This window comes from Sceloporus occidentalis, unplaced genomic scaffold (genome assembly GCF_023333645.1).
Source record: "Sceloporus occidentalis isolate IW3139 unplaced genomic scaffold, rSceOcc1.0.p SCAF_3, whole genome shotgun sequence".
In the NCBI taxonomy this organism is placed as follows: domain Eukaryota; kingdom Metazoa; phylum Chordata; class Lepidosauria; order Squamata; family Phrynosomatidae; genus Sceloporus; species Sceloporus occidentalis.
The window spans coordinates 96,604,662-96,624,110 of record NW_028316983.1 but is presented as its reverse complement, the minus strand read 5'-3'; the positions used below and the strand labels follow the sequence as shown (position 1 = coordinate 96,624,110).

The window sequence follows — 19,449 nt, the reverse complement described above, 5'->3', positions numbered from 1 at the left end:
TATTGTATTACCTCCTAATTTTATTATATTTTTGCTTAGGCTAATGTTGTTTTCAAATATATTAAAGAACAGTTTTTTTCCTCTCTTCTCTGCCCTATAATCCACTCGGAGTTAAAGGCAAGATTTATTTTTGAAAGGAGATAGTAACAAATAATTTGAACTCGAAAATTTAGAAAAGTTTTTTTAGAGGGCCCAACTGTTATTGACTTCCTAAACCTTAATGCTCAAGAGTACTGCCTTTATAAACAGATTATCCAATCATGAAAAACCAGTGATGCTTAAATTCATTGATCTGAATAGGCACATAAGAAATGTCACCTTAAATTCAAATGATTAAGGCATCCTGTACCAAGGCTGCCAGTGTCCAGGGATGGGGCAAATAAAGATTTCATAATGGTGTCAACTGTTCAATTGGACTAAGATATTAGCTGTATCATGTTTCCCAGGTGATACACAGAGCTGGATTTGGGCCCTGAATCTGGATAGGAGGGAAGACACATACTTTTTTTTTTGTTTTTTTTTTGCCAAAGGTTCCAACCCACCACCAATTCCACCAGCCTAGTTGAGTAACAAGAGCTGGACAGATGGACAAACTTTATTTGGAAGCACCAGCAATTTATAAAACTCAGTCATAAAGCAACCAGCACCATACATGCCCGCTTCACACCTTCACCCCATGTCCCCCCCACCACTGGACTGTCTGGTTTGTGTATGTTTTAATCACATCAATTGCATTACTGGTGATCTGACATGTTTGTCATACTTTTGCATCATGGGTTGTGTGAGATGTGCTGACTCAGTGGTGCAGCTAGTCACTCATGTGCCTATATGCCCAAATGAAAAAAAAGTATGGTGAACAATGGTACTGATGCCTGCATTTCACTGGTCCCAGAGCACATGCTCTAGACCACTTCCATATGCTGCCTGGGATTTCTGGCATTCTCCCACTCACACCATGCTGTTTATATGCTGGCGTGATGATCTGCATTTTCTGCATTAAAGTGGAGTATCACTGGATTTTAGCCCCAGAGCACAGCTTCATGTTGATTTCTTCCTGGTTTGGCCCCATTCATCGTATAAACAGGTAGTCTTCAAGTCGATTTGAAGACTTCAAATCGATTTATTTTGACAGCACAGACTATTCCTGTGTGGTCTTTAAAAGATTCCAGTGGCATAAATCTGCCTCCTGACCCATTGCAGTTACCCACCTCTGCTATAAAATGTCTATAAAATGCCGACAGATTTCTACAAGTTTGCTTCCTGACAGGAGTTAGTCATATAAGTAAAGATACAAACATCATGAAAACTTTCTTCGTAGCTTCTTTTCGTTCAGTAGCAAATAAAACGTTCATAATTACAGTGAAATAGGAAAATATCTATGTGCCTGTTATTTTGGACATCTTTTATAAAACTTCAAACACATACTATGACATTTTGATCACATACTCCACATTGTTCAGAATTGGTTTAAGACAGGATAATGAACCTCACCAGCTTTAAGAAAAGTAGTTAAACATTGTGGAAGACAGTTTCTTATGTAACCATACTTCATGTATCTTTACAAATACAGAAAGGCTCCATGGCTCCTGCTTTATCACCCTTAATTCTCTGTTGAGCTATCTGTTAAATTAAAATGCAGTTGCCTAAGATGGCAAGACTGCGATAGGAAATAGTTCTTGCAAGGATCATTGACTAAGACAGCTTTCATTTCATCATGCGATTTGTCTGCTTATTGTTCTTGGTATTATTTGAGGTGGTTGTAATATGTGGGTGGTAAAGCTCACCTAAAGAAATACGAGGCATGCAGACCAGATGAAAGAAATCAGATGTTGGGATATGAAACCAAACCCTGACGTACTGATGTTTCTGGTGCTGGAATTTCACAACTAAAGGACACAGTCTACAGACTGCATGTGGGTGCATATTTGTCAATGAATTTGATAATATCACCAGGGTCTAGGAAGATCTGCAACAACATTGGTTTACCTCGCTTGAACACTGGACACTCTCTCCTATTTCAGGACCACCAAAATGAAGAAATAAAGATAGGAAAAGTAAGAATGGGGAGATTCAGGAGAGACAAGGTCCTTGAATACAGAAATATCCAGAGGAGATTTCTCCCTACTGATCAATTCATTAGCAGTATAGGGTATATTCCTGTATTTCAGCAGTGATGCCATCATGCATGTGATGTCATAACAAAATGGACTGAAGAGCCATGCATGAGATGCCCAGTAACATTCCTCATTTGTCACTCCAAAATGTCCCAAATATATGCAACACCAAATAATTCAATCAATTTCCATTAAAATACTAAAATTAGGAAGATTAGAAATGGTTCATGTAGAAGTCTGAAGAATTCTTACACATTCACTACTGGGATAAAACACCTGACTGTCCACAGGCTATTTTCCTTTCCTACCACAACTCTGACCCTTAACCACAGTGCTGATCCATTTTAGCAGAGATGTTTTTAAATTCTTTGCTCACAATTTCACCTGCATGTCAGTGTGTTGTACTGGCCAGAGTCTTGGACTCCAACTGTGGAGGCAAGGGTTCAAATCCCTGCTCAGCCATGAAAACCCACTGAGTGATTTTGGGCATGTCCCACTCTCTCAGCCTTAGAGGGAGGCAATGGCACTCCCTCCAAACAAATCTTATGAAGGAAACCACATGATTGGGTAACTTTAGGGTCACAATAAGTCAGAAATGATTTGGACGCATACAACAACAGTGTCAACCTGGCCTTTTCAAAGAGGCAAAGTGCCCTCTCAGTATTCAGAGAATCATTTAACTTTTCCCATGTCCCCGGTGTACTGTTGCTACAGGTCATTATGAGAAATTAAAATGGTGCCACCTGCTGGCAGTTCCCATAAGTATATACTAAAAAGAGAGAGAGAGGCTAAAGCATGGCCTTTCCAGGTTGCAGGGCCAATACACTTATTTTAAAAAGCTACTGGTCTTATGTTTTACTCCCATGGCCTAATGATTTCCAGCTCTGTGTCTTAGTAGCATGCCCTTTATATTACTGTTTGAAATAGAATGTGATTGGGGGGATGGGGGGAAAATCCAACACATTCATTTTTCAAAATTTCATTTTAAAAATACAGGAAAAGATAGGTCAAAAAGTAAAAGCAAGAGAATTTTATACCTTGCAGAAAAAGCCTTACAAGTAACATGATGCTGTCCATGTGTGTTGGATGACAATATCCATTGCCTCCACCCAGCCTGTTAAACACATCTGGAGGACATGCAGGTAATAGAGACTGGTCTAGAACAGTTATTAAATGCTTTTGCTTTTGAGATTTCTGGAGTGAATGAGAGAGAGGTTGAGGGAGAGAGAGAGAGAGAGAGAGAGAGAGAAGTTTCCCTTGGAGGAACTCTAGGTATCCAATATTCTGCCTAAATGCTGAACAGAAAAATTCTGTACTTGTCTACATAGAAGAAATACACAAATGAATTTAAGAGCACTTACTCCCAGGGTATAGGACTGCATCTTGAATGTCCTGAATTACTAAATGACTCACTGAATCTCTTCTAAACATTTCAATGCTTTTATTAGCATTCCCAGTGCTAGCAGGTTTTATTCTCATTCATTTATTTATTTCCATATCGTTTTAAAGGTATTTTCTCTTAATTTGCACTTAATAATATTGTTGATATTCCTATCCTTACCCCTTGCTAATCCTACCATGTAGGCCTTCTTTGGATTTCTGACAAGTACTCTCATGTTTGAGCTTATCACCTAGACAGGCAGTCTCCAGGTCCCTAATAATTGATCCTGTTTTTCTTTGAACTCCTTGCAATGTGCCAATAGATTTCTGGCAATCAGGTGTCTAGAACTGATAACAATATTCATCCTGTGGTTATGTCAAGGCTGTACACAGGACAATAAATCTCCTTCACTATGATGCCAAAAATGTGTTGGCTGTCACAACATGTTGCATGCTCACTTTGCAACACATAGTGTATCTTAAGTCCCGCCCCCCTCACTGAATCATCCAGGCCTGTTACAGACAGGACAAAATAAAGCTGCTTCGAGTCACTTTGGAGGTATGGTATTTCAATGATGCATGTGTCCTAAGAGTCCAAAAGCCACACCAAAGCCACACTCCAGTCCTAAGGACTGGAGTGGAGCTTTGGTGCAGCTTCCAGACTCTTAGGACTCATGTATCATTGAAATATCATACATCCAAAGTGACTCGAAGCAGCTTTATTTTGGCCTATCTGTAACAGGCCAATGTGTATATAGTGGAGGCCTTGTCTGTTTAGGCTGTTAAAATATGAATTCATAAACTAGCTAGAGATAAACACTGGCTGATGATGATGATGATGATTCTGTGGCTGGACAGTAATTCAAAGCCTGGCCTCCCAGAATCCTAGTTGAATACTCAAACCACTATCTCATACTGCTCTCAAAAGGATCTCTCAAGCTGCTCTCAAGGCAGTGTGTTAATGTTGTGTGCCTTCAAGTAATTTCCAACTTACGGTGACCTTATGACAAACCTATCATGGGGTTTTCTTGGTAAGATTTGTTGACAGGAGGTTTGCCATTGCCTTCACCTGAAGCTGAGAGCATGTGGCTGAGCTTGGAATCAAGCTCTGGTCTCCTAAGTCATAGTGCAACACTCGAACCATTATACCACACTGGCTCCCTCAAAGCAGCTTACACTCTGTTTAAAATCAATACAAATTAAAAACCATATAAAATATCTGTCTGTCTGTCTATCTTCTCCTCAGTAGTGACAAAAAAATAAAATAAAAATAAACAAGTAACTTGGCAGCACTCATAACTGTAAAGGAGAGTTTGGATATTATCTTCATATTAAAAGAACCCCACATAATAATGAGAACATGACCCTGTGCACACTGACTATTGTCATCCAAGGTACTCATAAAAACCCAGTAGTGGTTGATGGCTTCCATGCCAGTGAGGTGGTCAATCTGCTCTGGATTTTAATCCCAATTGTAAAAGAGCTGTCCAAGGTGCTAGAACTATTTCTAGGATAGGGTTCAGGAAGTTGGATATCTCTTTTACAGTTTGAACTAAAACCTGGAGTGGGACTTCCACCAAGTCACACAGAAGCCAAAAATAGCCACTGAACTCTGGAAGCCAATAAAGCCATGGGACATGTTCAATACAAGAAAAGATGAGGGCAGCAGTGAGGTGTTGTATCTGGAATCACTGTTATTCACTACAAAGGAACAAACTCATTCCATTTTAGGAAGTGGGCAGAGAACTTGGAAGCAAGCCAGTAAAGAAGGGTGCTGGCCTACCTGTAATAATAATTTTAAAAAGTCAACCCTTAATAACTTTATCCTTAAAGTATATCTGTAGTCTTCTTTGGTAAATATCAGTCCAGTTTGCCTACACTGGCAAAAAAAAGAAGAAGAAGAAGAAGAAGAAGAAGAAGAAGAAGAAGAAGAAGAAGAAATATAGCATAACTAGTTGAGCAACATGCTTGTTTCATAATGAGGTCCACACACCCAAACCCTAGCCATTAATTTGTTCTTCTTGGCTAGCAGGTAGGACACACCTTTTGCTGGAAGACCTGAGACATTATTAAACAAGTAATTAAAAATGTGCAAGTGCGGGATTACTTCATTACAGACGCAACAGGTGGACACAGGATCATTATACTGGAAGCAGCAGATAGTTAAGTAATGAGACGAAGCAAACAGAAGCTGACTATACAATTGTCCCAAGGCCAGTGTGGTCAGTTGAGGGTGCTACTATTCAAATGTGTGACATGTGGCAAACCAAAGTAAGTGGATTGTATGTAGCACCTTTCTTCATGGAAGCCTCAATTGCTGCAGTATGTATGGCATCTTCTAAAAAGAGAGATACTGTTTGTGTAGGAGTAAGTTCAACTATACAATCTTCTATTCTGGGCTGTCCTGGTGTTGCCTTGGAGATATTACAATGCAGTAAATGGCTCACTGGACAGTAGCAATGAGAAGAAGAAAGGAGAGAGTGATAGTATAGCTTTCCTGCATACATTGGATGATTGCCTGTCTGACTATCTGTCTGTCTGTCTAGGTATCTAACTATCTAGCTATCATCTCTATCCTTTGTAAATATATTAAGCATAAAGCTCAGAATAACAAGTAATATTTAGAATATTTAGAATAACAATATTAATGCCAAATACGGATAGAAATGGTAATTCACTACTTAATTCAAATGTCTCATATTGCAAAATGCAAATGACCAAGAAGAATCTGTATAAGGATCCCTCTACCAGCCCCTGGGAGAGAAATTCAGCAAATAAACAGCCATATGTAAAATGATAATGGCATTATATGCAGTTTGTAGGTAGAGGCATAGCCATCCAGTTTGAAACTATTTAGTGGATGGTCAGAGTTTAAGGCAATATGGTTTAGGTACTTAAACAGTATAGTTTAGTACTGAATACTACAAGTTAATAGTTAAAATATTTAGCTCAGGAACTGGCGAAGTGGCAGGTTTGATTGCAGTCCTCTGTAAACAACTCACCACAACAATGTTTTAATTAGGAAATGGATTGCAATGAACATGTTGGTTTTTCTGAAATTTTCAATATGCCGTTAAGAGATGCTGCAATTAATGAAATTTATTTATGGACTGTATCTTTGCCAAAACAATGAAAAATCTCATTACAACAGAATATGATTTAATCTGTTTAAAATGTCATCAATAGCTTCTATCAGTTTAACTCTAATCCTATTTAACTCTTTAAGTCTGCTTTAAGAAGCCAGCTCTGTGTAGTGGTTTGACCACTGAGCTATGACTCTGGAGACCAGGATTCAGTTCCCCACTAGGCCATGGAAACCTGCTGCATGACCTTGGGTGAGTCTCACACTCTCAGCCCCAGAAAACCCCATGATATGGTTGCCTTAGGGTTGTCATAAATTGGGAACAATTTGAAGGCACACCACCACCACAACAATATGTAGTAGTATATTGATTCTGAATGATAATAATAATTAATTTAATTTGTTTTATTTATATACCGCTATTCCAAAGATCATAGCAGTGAACAGCAAGTAAGCTAATTAGCAAGTAAGCTAATTTGCCCCCAACAGTCTGGGTACTCATTTTAGTAACCTCGGAAGGATGCAAGCCTGAGTCGAGCTTGGGCCCTTTTGCTGGTCTTGAACTCGCAACCTTGTGGTTTTGAGTGAATGGCTGCAGTACAGGCATTTAACCACTGCGCCACCAGGGCTCCATCTTTGGATACTTTGGTGAGTCTCCAGTGTAAAGAAATGCTATAACTGGGAGGTCATTCAGAACATGTTTCTGTGCGATCTCTCTTCCTGTATCTGTCACATTTATCTGTGTGATTTAAGAAAGCATCTGTCCTTCAGGTCAGTCATCTCCATCTGAAACTTCAAAATGGTCTACACATGTTTTTGTCTTACATTCATTTCAGTGGCTGGAGAATTTTGCTAGATTTCACTTCTGGTGAAACAGCGAAACAATAGAGATCTGAAAAGCCTTTCTTTAGCCACACAAAGCAAATAGATTATGATTGCTCTCCCAGTCCCTCCCCCTTTTCTCATTTTTTTCATCTAAGCTAAACAAGTTCATACTAAACCAGTCTTACTTCTTCAGTGTTAGGAAGGAAGGAAGGAAGGAAGGAAGGAAGGAAGGAAGGAAGGAAGGAAGGAAGGCAGGCAGGCAGGCAGGCAGGCAGGCAGGCAGGCAGGCAGGCAGGCAGGCAGGCAGGCAGGCAGGCAGGCAGGCAGGCCTAGGAAAAGGGTGGGATATAAACAGAGTTGAAAAGTGAATAAGAAAGAAAGGGGAATTTTAAGTAGAGATTCAAGGAGGGATTTCCTTGTTTGTTTGTTTGTTTGTTTGTTTGTTTGTTTGAAGAATTTATGCCCCATCCTTCAGCCAAAAAGGCTTCCAGAGCATCTTAAAAACTGTCAGTTCTCTGTCCTTGGGATAATAATCAACACAAAAGGAAAAGGAATGACAGTGTGGGAAGAGATTAATCCTGCTGATGCTGGATGCTGTTCTCTCCATCTGAAGCCAGAGCAGTGACAATTGAGATGAAGGGAGGGCCTTTCCTCAACTATGAGGCCAAGCCATGATGGAGCTTTGCCTGCCTCTTCTCCTCTCCTTCTAAAGTCAGAACAGTGGCAGTTGAGATGGAGGGAGGGCCTTTCATCAGATGTTGGGCTGAGGCACAATGGAGCTATGCCTGCCTATTTTTCTCTCCCTCTGAGGCCATAGCAGTAGTAAAGAAAGGAATTTACAAAACCACCTCTGAGGATTCCTTGCCAACCCCGCCCCCCCCCCGAACCCTATAAGTCAACAGGTGACTTGGAGAAGTGCACGCACGCGCACACACACAAGAGAATAGTTTATTTTGGGTAAAAGAGTTACATTTTAAAACAGCTTGGGGAAGGTGCTTTTTTGAATACAATTCTTAGAAGCAAGGGCATCAGTACAGATGTCTGAGTTATGTGCATCACACCAGGTGACACTCTAAGGGAGGGTGATATCACTGCTCCCCAAACATTTTGGTGTTCGCCTGCATTCTTTCAGAGATGGTGTGAGTGGGGCGATGCTCAGTGGAAGGAGAAAGGAGAGACCTCAGTGTTTGTTTAATTATAAATTTAATTTTTAATTTTTTCACATTTTTAATTAAAATAGTTTTTAAAGTTCTTTTAAAATTTCTTTATAAACATCACATATTGTTACATTTTAACTTTAACCAAATAAAACTATGAATATGCAAATATATTTAGGCTGTGCGTATGATATTGTCATTTAAAGGCATAATTTTAATTTTGCTACATGTTTATGTCACAACTATTATTACATTCAGTGATACATGGAAGTACGATTTATGACTAACATTAGTAAAAAAAATATTACTAAGGATTCTGTATGGTGTGGTATGGGAGGAGGTTAATGGAGTAGTGACACCATGAGTTAACACACTGGGTGACACCAACCCTAGTCACACCAGCGCCAGAATCCTGCAGCCAATGGACATACTAGCTAGGGGAAAGTACAGTCTCCAAATAACACCACCAGGATCTGCCTTTGTAGTAGTTCTTTGATTTACAGATCTAAATGAAATAGGATGTCTGTCTCTTGTAGAAGGCAGCAACACTGTTGATCCCGCATTAGATTCTCAAACTTCCTCTCCTATTGCTTTCCATCTAGCTAAAGGCTCCAGTTATTTCCCTGATGTGGTCGCTTCAAAATGAAAAATTTCAACAGCACTATTTATCTGCCAACTCCCATTAGTTGAAGAGTGTCATGTTCCAAAGGCAGCAAAGGGAGAGTTTCAGTCATTAACTCCCATTTAGGATATAAAACCAACAATTAGCCGGCAATTACCTCTCAATGATGGATGGTCATCCAACAACTGTAATACAGTGAGGCCAAAAACCCAACCCTAGGATAGGGTTTCAAAAGAGAAAGACCAAAGCTATGCTGAAATGGGAAGATTACACATGACTAGAGAGAACAGATGTAGGGGAAAGACTTGATGTACACCTAGTTCTGTTCAAAAAGTATGCTCTTTACTATGTGTCATTGAGGCCCGGTACAGACTGGCGCCATAGCACATCCTGGTGATGTGCTAGGGTTGCTTCAAGGCGTCTCTTACAGACGTCCATCAACCCTAGCACATCTTCCATATGTTAAAATGGCGGCGCCCTGTACAAATGGGCACCGCCATTTTGACGTGATGGATGCCTAGCATCATCATTGTTGCAGCACCATAATGATGTCACGAGTGCGCCATTGGCGCACTGTGGCGTCATTATGGCGCCGCAAGAAGAACCCGCTTTTGGAGGGTTCTTTTTGCTCCACAGGGAAGTCCTGTGGTCTGGAGGCTGTGGCTTCTCTGCAGAGCAAAACCAGGCGCCGGCAGACTGCCCTTTTTGGGCGGTCTGTACCGGGCCTAATACACTTTGAGGAGGTAGTAAAGGGCTCCATCTGGTTCATTGGTGCACCAAAGACAGTCTTCAGGCCCACCTTGATTCTGTTTTGTCCAGCATTCCCCAACAGGGATCTTGAAGACGAACTACAAAGTGCCTCTATATACACAGCACATGAATAAAAATGACATCTATAAGACTCCTCATAACAAAAGACACCCCCCCTTGTGAACCTTAAAGATGAGTGTTCAAAGAAGAAGAAAAAAGGAGGAGGAGGAGGAGGAGGAGGGAAGGAGAGAGGGAGATTTGTCCCCCCTTCCCTTTACAACACTTTACAATACCACTTGTTGAGATTAACAACTTGAAAACTGGAACCAATAGTCAACCTGATGAGGTCTACAAACACCACTGATTAGAATTGCATTAAAAATTGTCCCAGATGCAACAAGACTGATAGTTCAGCTATATCATTTATCACTTTTGCTTCAATTTTCAAAGCCATATCATAGCTTTCAGTAAACTCTAGATGAAAATTACATGTATACTTTATTCAGGTGTCTCAACACGTCACAATCATTGGCTTGGTGAAGCAGTAATTGAAAGGATGTTAGGTTTTTCTGCCCTGTAAAGGCTTGCTGAGACTTTTTATATTTTGTTATAAAATTTGAATGCTGCTAATATTCCAGTACTTTCAGGGGAGTCTATGCTGGAAAGGGAATTTAGTGAATTAAAAATATAGTGTTTACTCATTCACTTATGGAATGTGATCTCACAAACCCAAACTGTATGTTACTGGATGGATAGGGAGTGTGGGGCATTTGAGACTTTAAACTGTCTGCATAATGCTTAGAGTACAACTCTTCTTGGCCTTGAGGAATTGCCACAATAATTTCTGAAGAGGAGTTATCTGTGGAACAATTCTGGGGGAGAGAGGGAGGAAAACTATTTTAGACATCACAGGGTAAATGAGTGAATAAACACTGAAATAATGTTAAGAGACATAGCTATTGGCACCACACCCCAGATCATTAGCATTGGTACTCTTTTCACCCTTCTTAGTCAGAGAGATATGATCCACTGTTTGTCTCATTCTGCCAATTCCCGATGTAAGCAACAAACAGGCATGGGCAAACTCATAGCAGGATTCGTCTAGTCTATAGGAAAGCTTGGAGAGCCAGAATGGCATAGTGGTTTGAATGTTGGGCCACTTCTCCGGAGACCAAGGTTCAATGCTCTGCTTGGCCATGAAGCCGACTGGATGATCTTTGAAAGTCACATGCTCTCAGCCTCAGGGGAAGACAATGGCAAACATCCTCTGAACAAATCATGCCAAGAAAACCCTTTGATATGGCCTTAGGGCCGCCATAAGTCAGAAACAACTTGAAGGTACACCACTACAACAACAATAGTAAGGCTCAAATACTATAGATAAGACAATGCAGAACCAGGGCATTTTTTTTCTGGTCCTTCATCCCCTTGCATCTGGATTTAGGTCTGAAAGATGAAGGAAAAGTGTGAGTATTCAGAAAGTAAACTTTAAGCAATCACATATAAACTAGACAACAACATTATGAATCATCAGGTGTGCCTGTAAGCTTTATCTAGTATGAGATAATCTTACATTATCTTTGCTTTCAGGTAAGTTTACAGACATTGAATTATAGTTGAATCCTAACAATGTGGAGCTATTAAAAAGTGTGAATGAACCTGCTGTAATTATATTTAAAAGGCTTTTAAAAAGGGCATTTCCCACATAACTCGAGGGAACACTTAGCAAAGGAATTCTTTACCCCACCTGCCCCACAGGGCATAGCTGTATGTCTCATCCCATTGCTTCTCAAATGGAGATCATTTCCTTTACACACTCTGCCTCTTGATAAACTCTGCCATGTCATGGCAAAAACAATCACAAGTGACAGTGACTGAACTGTACAAACATGCAGACAACTGATTAAGCAAAAATAAAACAAGAATCAAATAGCTCATCTGCATAATTCCTAATTTGCATGCATAAACAAAAAGGTGGCAAGGCTCCAGGTCTCCATGCATTTCCTAGAGCAGCCTGAATAATTTCATTCTCTGTGCTCCTTCATTGACAGGAATTTCATATTTATTTTTCTCTTTCCATCCATGTACAGGGAATGAAAAATATTGCTATGTATCATGCCACAAATCTTGAAACCCTCCCTCATTGTAGCAAACAGGAACCTTGCAAAGCCAGCTGTTTATCCACATGTTTGGTGCCAGAAGATATAGAAAAAGGCTATGTGTGGAGACAGTGGGAGGACTATGTACTGAATACAAATAAAATAGTTACCAGAACTTTGACCATAATTATTCTAGAAATCTAAACTGGTTTTAAGAGGATTAGTGTATTGGTGCCCTAACAGTAATGAGATTGAGGAGCATTTTGGTGAGAGTTCTAGGAACTCTCTATCAGTTTATACAGAGTAAAGATTACATCCTATCATTTCATATTAATTACTTGCTTCCTTCCCCATTCCAAAGTCTCATCAACTAATAAAGATCAGATGAATTGCTCCAAATATATATACATTACAAAGAGAAACAGAAACAGAAACAGGGAGAGCTGTGCAGAGTAAAAATGTGAGATTATCCATGCACTTTCAGTATTCGCTTTTTAAGCACTTTGTATAAGCACCTACAAAAAGTGACTATTTCATGGACACTCCATACAAGGAATTGCAAAATGCCCATAAGTACTTTAACCATTGCAGCCCCGAAGTCTGCCTGTTTTCCTATGTTCTCCCAAGAGCCACAGAGTTTATCTTGGTTAGGAGAAGATGGATGTGATGCAACACATGCTTTAAGTGATTCAAATACCTGGTATGGGGTGGGGGGGATCCTTTATTGCAATGTGCTACAAATTCCAGCATCATCCAAGAGAAATGATCAATCAGTTTATTAGCTTACCTATCAATTTATCCTGGGGGGAGATCTAATGACATAAATGATTCATCATAATGTGTCACAAGGGAATTATCAATGCTTGTATATTTTTGCCTACTGGTAACTATGGCTATATGCTTTGCAGGATTAAAAATATATTGAATTTTTCAACCACTTTTTTTAAAAGCAACTCCATTCTATTTAATATTTTGATCACTGAAAACTGAAAAGCAAACTCAGGCCCTTGTAAATCAGGCACAGCTACAGATAAGCATGGACAGAGAACAAATTTTTATGTTATACTCTCTGAGCAGTATTACATGATATAGAAATTAATGCTCCTCTAAATTAAGTGGAGTGATTTAGTGATTTGTCATTATGAAACCTGCCAGCACTAAGAAATACATTTGGGTGGTACTTCCTCATTAAGCAGAAGGCTTCTTGTACTGAAGCCCTGAAACAATTCACTTCCTCCTCATCAAAGTGTAGTCCTCTTAGACTGCAATGTATCATGGAAAATAGAGGTAAACATGACATTTACCAGTACATTCGAGTCTGAGGATCAAGTAGACCATTTAGTGAATAAGAATAGGGAAACATGACATTTGTCTCTCATATCCTTTTCCTGTCCACCATGTATGCTCCATTTTGTGACCTGCACCACAGTGCAGAGTCAAAAACATGTGGATGCCATGGCCCAGTCTGTAGCAGGATTCCAAATAAATTCCATGTATGTTTTAAAATATAGCATTAATAAAACCTCGGGTTTTGGAATCTTTTAATCTTGCTGAGATTGTCTGGCTAATTTATATATCTGAAAACTGTATACTGTAGAAAAACTGTATAAAAACAGAGTTCAAAGTCTGTCTGCAATTGTGATTCTTTAGCCATACCAGACATGGTTGCTAGCACTGATTATTCATTAATTCCTTATTCCCTTTCACGGGCATGTGAAAGTCTTTTTCCTTTGCATTAACATACTGCAATCTCCAGCAGTTCTAGCAATGGCAAGGGTCCTAGAACAGACTGCCTGCCAACATTTTTATAGTTAACTGGGCAATGGTTAACCAAATTCAGACAAATAAAAAGAGTTTCCAAGTATAAACAGTGTGCAGTAGGGCATGGTGTATTTACCTCCCGGAAAGCTGAGAGCTCTTTGCCAACTGAAACAGTTAACTTCTCTTGTGCAAGAACGGTGGATTTGGACACATCCTGCTTGGCAACATATAGGGAGTAAACAGAATAAAACAGAGGAAGAAGGCTAATCCTTCTTTCTGGACAAGACAGACTATAGATAAGGCAAAGGGATCTTGTAGCACCTTTGAAACTAAAAGAGCAAAAGAAGTTGTAGCATAAGCTTTCTTAGACTTGGTCTGCTTCCTCAGATGCATGGAGTGAGCTGGTATCCAGGAAAGACCTTTATAATCAGGATAAGGAATTTACTCTAGAGGAGGGTAATCTAATTTCTCTTGTCAAAGACATTTTTTTAAAAAGAAATTGAATGTATGAATGATGTTATTCACTCCTTTTTTGAAATTGTATGTTGCTGGAAATATGAGTTTATGAGTTGTTGTTTATGAATTGTTGTTGTTGTTTAAATGCCTCATGTTTAATGTGTCAAGGGCCCCATACAGTCAGGCCAAAAATAAAGCTGCTTCGGGTCACTTTGGAGGTATGCTGTTTAAATGATACATATGTCCTAAGAGTCCAGAAGCCACAGCAAAGCCACTCTCAAGTTCTAAGGACTGGAGCATTGCTTTGGTGCAGCTTCTAGACTCTTAGGATGCATGCATCATTTAAACAGCATAGATCCAAAGTGACCCGAAGCAGCTTTATTTTAACCTGTCTATATGGGCCCAAGATGTCTTAGGAAGACTACTGGAATTGAAAAGTGACCAAGAAATCAATTTAATAAATTTCAATTTAAATGGATGAATGAATGCAAGAATGAATGAATCAGTCATACATTTATCATATAAAATGTGCTTATTCCATACAACTTGGAGAACCTAACCCAAGTAAATAACATTTTGGGCAGCATGAAGTAAGGTCACATTATAGCAGCCCAGCCTAGAGGTCACTAATGCATGGATAATGAACCAAATCTATCCTTTTGATTCAAAACTTTAATTGATATAGCTGTAGTCAATCTTGGTTTCCTGGGACCCTTTTTACACTACACAGTTATAGCACCATGATTCCTCATTAGCTGCCATGTGCTACTAAGGAATTCTAGGGTTTTTAGTCTGGTGAGAGACTAAGGCTATCTGGAAGATAATTCTAAGTACCATCCCTAAACTGCAAATTCCAAGATTCCATAGGGAAGACCCATGGAAAGTGGTATCATAATGCTTCAATGGTGTTAGAACTGATATAACAAACTAGGATGGGATGTGCACCCCCCCTTTTTTTTTTTTTAAATGGAGTTTATATAGAAATCTCATTTCTATATAAACTGTCCTTGGAGACCAGATCTTGTGTCACAAGAAAGCAAGTCCATGCTTCCATTAAAGAATAATCATGGTCATATCTAAAATATATAGTGAAAGAAATCAAGTATACAAAACATTTCTATGACTGCTTTTGTCGGTAACTTGGCTTTCTGAATGGCATATCTTTAAAGTGATAATGATGAACAGAAGGCTCAAGAGAAAGTACAAGGCAAATGATGGCTCCATTAAAATGAATGCATGCAAGCATAAAGAAATGTGTATGCGCATGCACACACGCACACACACATCTTTAAAAGAAATCCTGGCTACTTACTGTGTACCAATAAACACCTAATGAATTCTGATTCCTAGATTTCATGCTACATGCACATACTCAGGTCTGATTACCTATGCTGACACTTTAGTTTATATATTTAATTAGCATAAAATCTTTGTAGCGACAGCTCTTTTTTTCTTATCTCAGTTATCCAAATGTGCAAAGGATACTTAGAACAGATTGCTAACAGCCAAATGAGAAGGTCTGATATGAATGATTGAACTCCCCCCCTTTCTTTTTTTCCTTTTACAGAGGGAGGAATGCTAATGGATAATTGAAAGGGAGAAACTGAATATTTTACTCAGGAAAGGATATTTTATCCATGTACATAACATGTTCATTAAAAAAGAAGGTCTGTCTAATTTGGTTTGGAAATGCAAAACTAAACTCTCCATACTCTGAAGATGTTTATTGGATGTTTGGAAAGAGAACAGTAGCAAATTGGAGAATATGGAAAATTGGGAAAGGGGGAAAGGGAAGGCATATTTTGCTTTGATTAGTAGGTCCAAGCACATAAAATCTGCTGTTATAGATTTAGGCTGTTGTTATTTAGGCTGGGGGGAATGCATGATCTATAGTATACCTTGTGGCTTGACATATCACATACTTGAATACTCTGATTTGCATCAGGTAACCCTGGAACACATTACTGAAAGTTACTGCTTACTTTGATACGCTTCCCTATATCTTTGCCAAAGATAGTGCTAGCTTCCAGCTATTATTGAATGTCCTTGGAAAACAGTAAAAGGTTTTATATGTATTCAAGTCGTAATCCTTTTGTTGGTAGTAATGACAAATCTTGGGACTAATGATGGACCTTTTCTTTCTTTTTATATGTGTGTGTGTGTGTGTGTGTGTGTGTGTGTGTGTATATATATATATATATGATTTCAACATCTTAGTTTTTCAGACTAAGCTCCTCCACCCCACCCTCAGTTGGCAGAAAGCTTTATGGAAACAGTCCCGAAACAGGGACACAAAACTGTGTACTCTTGTATGAAGAGCTCTTGGCTCTGCAAGGTAAAATATAGATGTGGAATTCATAGCTACAAATCTTAGAATAGAAATTGCCTTACTGGATTAGACTGGATCAATTGTTCCATTGTTTGACCCTTCACTAAACAAGCCACATTATTAGGTTATTTAACCTGGAATCAATAAAACAGCACAATTCCGTTCTCATTCATTAGGACAAACTAGAATCACTAGTCTATAGTTTACAGCCCATTCTGAATACTATAGTTAACCACTTCAGCGTTATGCAGTCAACACCTAACAAAATACTGTCTTTACAGTTGGAGAGAGTATGTTTGCTCCCATTCTCTCTGTACCTGTCTTCCAAGGTCTTCTACATAATGCCAAAATGAGTACAGTCTGTTCACACATTGATATAATTTGCATGGACAGGCTCTACACATGGAAAGTTTATACATCCAGAGACACTGTGCAGAAGAGCTCAAGAATATATGAAGGCTGACCAAACAGGTGTGATCCAAAGCAGCCTTCTCTCTTCTGCACATAGAGTTTTTTAAAGCCATTGTGAAAGGTTAAGCCACAGTAAATTTTTGATATTTTACATTTGTAGATACATGTGTACATTCTTTATCCTAGCTGAATTAATTTGTGTCCTTAGTCAGTAACTGTTTCATTCACTTTGGGAGGAAGAAGCCCCTGAAGTCATGTTCTGCTACCGAGTTAACGGCTGAACTCCATGCTACTTGCCAGTACAAGAAACCAGACCTCAGTGAGTGATGATATTTCTATTTATGGAAAACAGGAAGGACAGGAAAAAACACACCATATGTTTGGATTCACTTCTCTGGTGCGGCGAAACAGTGAGTGGTAGAACTAGGAATGAAAAACAGAGAATTTGAATGAATTCTCCCCCTGTCACCTGTTTTCACATTCCATGTCAGTGGTATGGAAAAGGAATTTACCATATAAGAAAATGGTGCCTCTGTGTAGTTTTGGTTTGGTTCCCTATGTTTGAGTTTAACTGATTTATTTAGTACTAACTATGGCATTTACCATATAAGAAAACAGGATGTATGTATGCATGTTTTGTTTCCATATCTTTAAAATTAACATAAGAATAACTTTAAATGTATTTAGAACTAGGGCTTGGGCACAGAGGTGTTTGCTCTTTGCAAGTTCTAACGTTTTAAAATGCAGATATGAACTATGTTGACTTGCATTTCTGATTGGGACTAAAGTATGGAACAGATTGCAGCTACCAGAGCTGTGTTTTGGATTCAGATTCAAGATATGTTTCAGTTTAACTAGGGCTTCTCTTACATTGTCTAAATCTGAAACAGAACAGTTCTGAAGAAGTGATAACAATCCCAAACTGAAAGGACATTGAAATACCTGTCCTCAAGCTATCCATCTAAGGAAAATGCAATGGGGAGGGGGAGGGAGAAAGGGGGCATAGTTTTGTTATTGGCAGCTCTAGCTTCTAATCATAGTGAACTGTTTTGAAAGACTTCAGCCCTAGTTTAAGGCAGGGAAGGATAGAGAAGACTTAGAAGTAACATATTGCAAGACTGAGAGTCCAATGTTCTTGGCATGTGTATCTATCTGTCTGTCTATCTAGTCTCCTTTTTTCCAGGCATCGGTGGATTCTTGTAGCATCTTATTATACAAATGTTTAAAAAAACAATTCAACAAATGAATATGTTAAAAAGCACACAGTTAAAACAATTTAAAGTAAGTTAAAAACATTATTAAATAGGTAAAATCACAGCAGACCACATTAAAAACAACCTTCTGCCACATGATTTAAGAACTAAAGTCCTGTCCTAACTAAAAAAAAGGCTTTTGTCTGCCAACAGAAAGAGAGCAAAAGGGGAGAGGGGAAGAAAGCCCACTCCCCAAATCTTAAAATCCAGGTGTATAAAAAGATAAGGGTTTTCAGATAGTCTAGTCTCAAGTCATTTAAGATTTTAAAGTCATAATGAATACTTTTAATTGTTTTTTGTGGGTTTTTTAAGCTGTGTGGCCATGTGCTAGAAGAGTTTCTTCCTAACATTTTGCCAGCATCTGTGGCTGGCATCTTTAGAGATGTTTGGAAAATGGTGGATACTAAAGACCTTCTGCTTCCATCCAAGACAGATCAGGCTGTTTTATGAATGGCCAGATAGGGGTCCAAACCAAATCTAATGGCCTGTGCACATGGCTCACAGCTGTCCATTACAATTCACAATTCTAAGAAAGTTGAGGTACAGTCCTTGGTGCCAACAAAACACAAGAAAACACAACAGCAACACATCAAAATGCTTTTAAAAGATAACATTCAGAAATATGCATTTTGAAAGAAAAGATGTATTTAAATATCAATGACCATACAGAATGTCATGCATTTTTTTCCCAGTGAAGGGGCAAAATGAAATTGTAGCTCAATGCAGGGACACAGTGGAAGAACTACAAAAATGAATACATGCAAAAATGACAAAGACTATATGGCAAAAAATGCTCCCTATCGCCTTCCTTCTGGTAGTTTTCCAATTAGTTGCTATCTCAAAACATGGTTATTGTCTGATTATTCACCCTCAGCATTCATTCCTTGCCACTCAGCTCATATTGAGGAGATCTGTAGTCATGTGCAAAATGAACTCATTGTAAATAAGTCAGTATCTGCTTATCAGAGTCCAAGGCTCAAGCCCAAAATAAATGGATTAACATTTAACTGTGCTTGCCATGCTAAATGAAAAGAAAAAAACATGTTACAACTCTATTTGAAGTCCAAAGACGAAGAAGAAGGAAGCACCAGCTGTGGTGGGCAGGTACAAGGTGAAATCCTATTAACTAAATAGATAATTATACTCTTTGTAGACTACAGGTCTAGGAAAGTAGAGAGTCCATTCTTTTTGCAGTGTTATCATTGCTTTT

The 19,449-nt window shown here is 38.9% G+C and overlaps 1 protein-coding gene across 1 annotated transcript in view; it reads right to left on the bottom strand.

Annotated features, from left to right (window-relative positions):
• The window catches only part of ADGRL2 (adhesion G protein-coupled receptor L2), a 709,985-nt gene that overhangs the window by 603,660 nt on the left and 86,876 nt on the right, over nucleotides 1-19,449 (bottom strand). The window contains exon 2 of the mRNA XM_089515518.1: nucleotides 7,587-7,730. The gene's annotated coding sequence lies outside the window, so the exon portion shown is untranslated. The remainder of the gene's footprint in view (nucleotides 1-7,586; nucleotides 7,731-19,449) is intronic.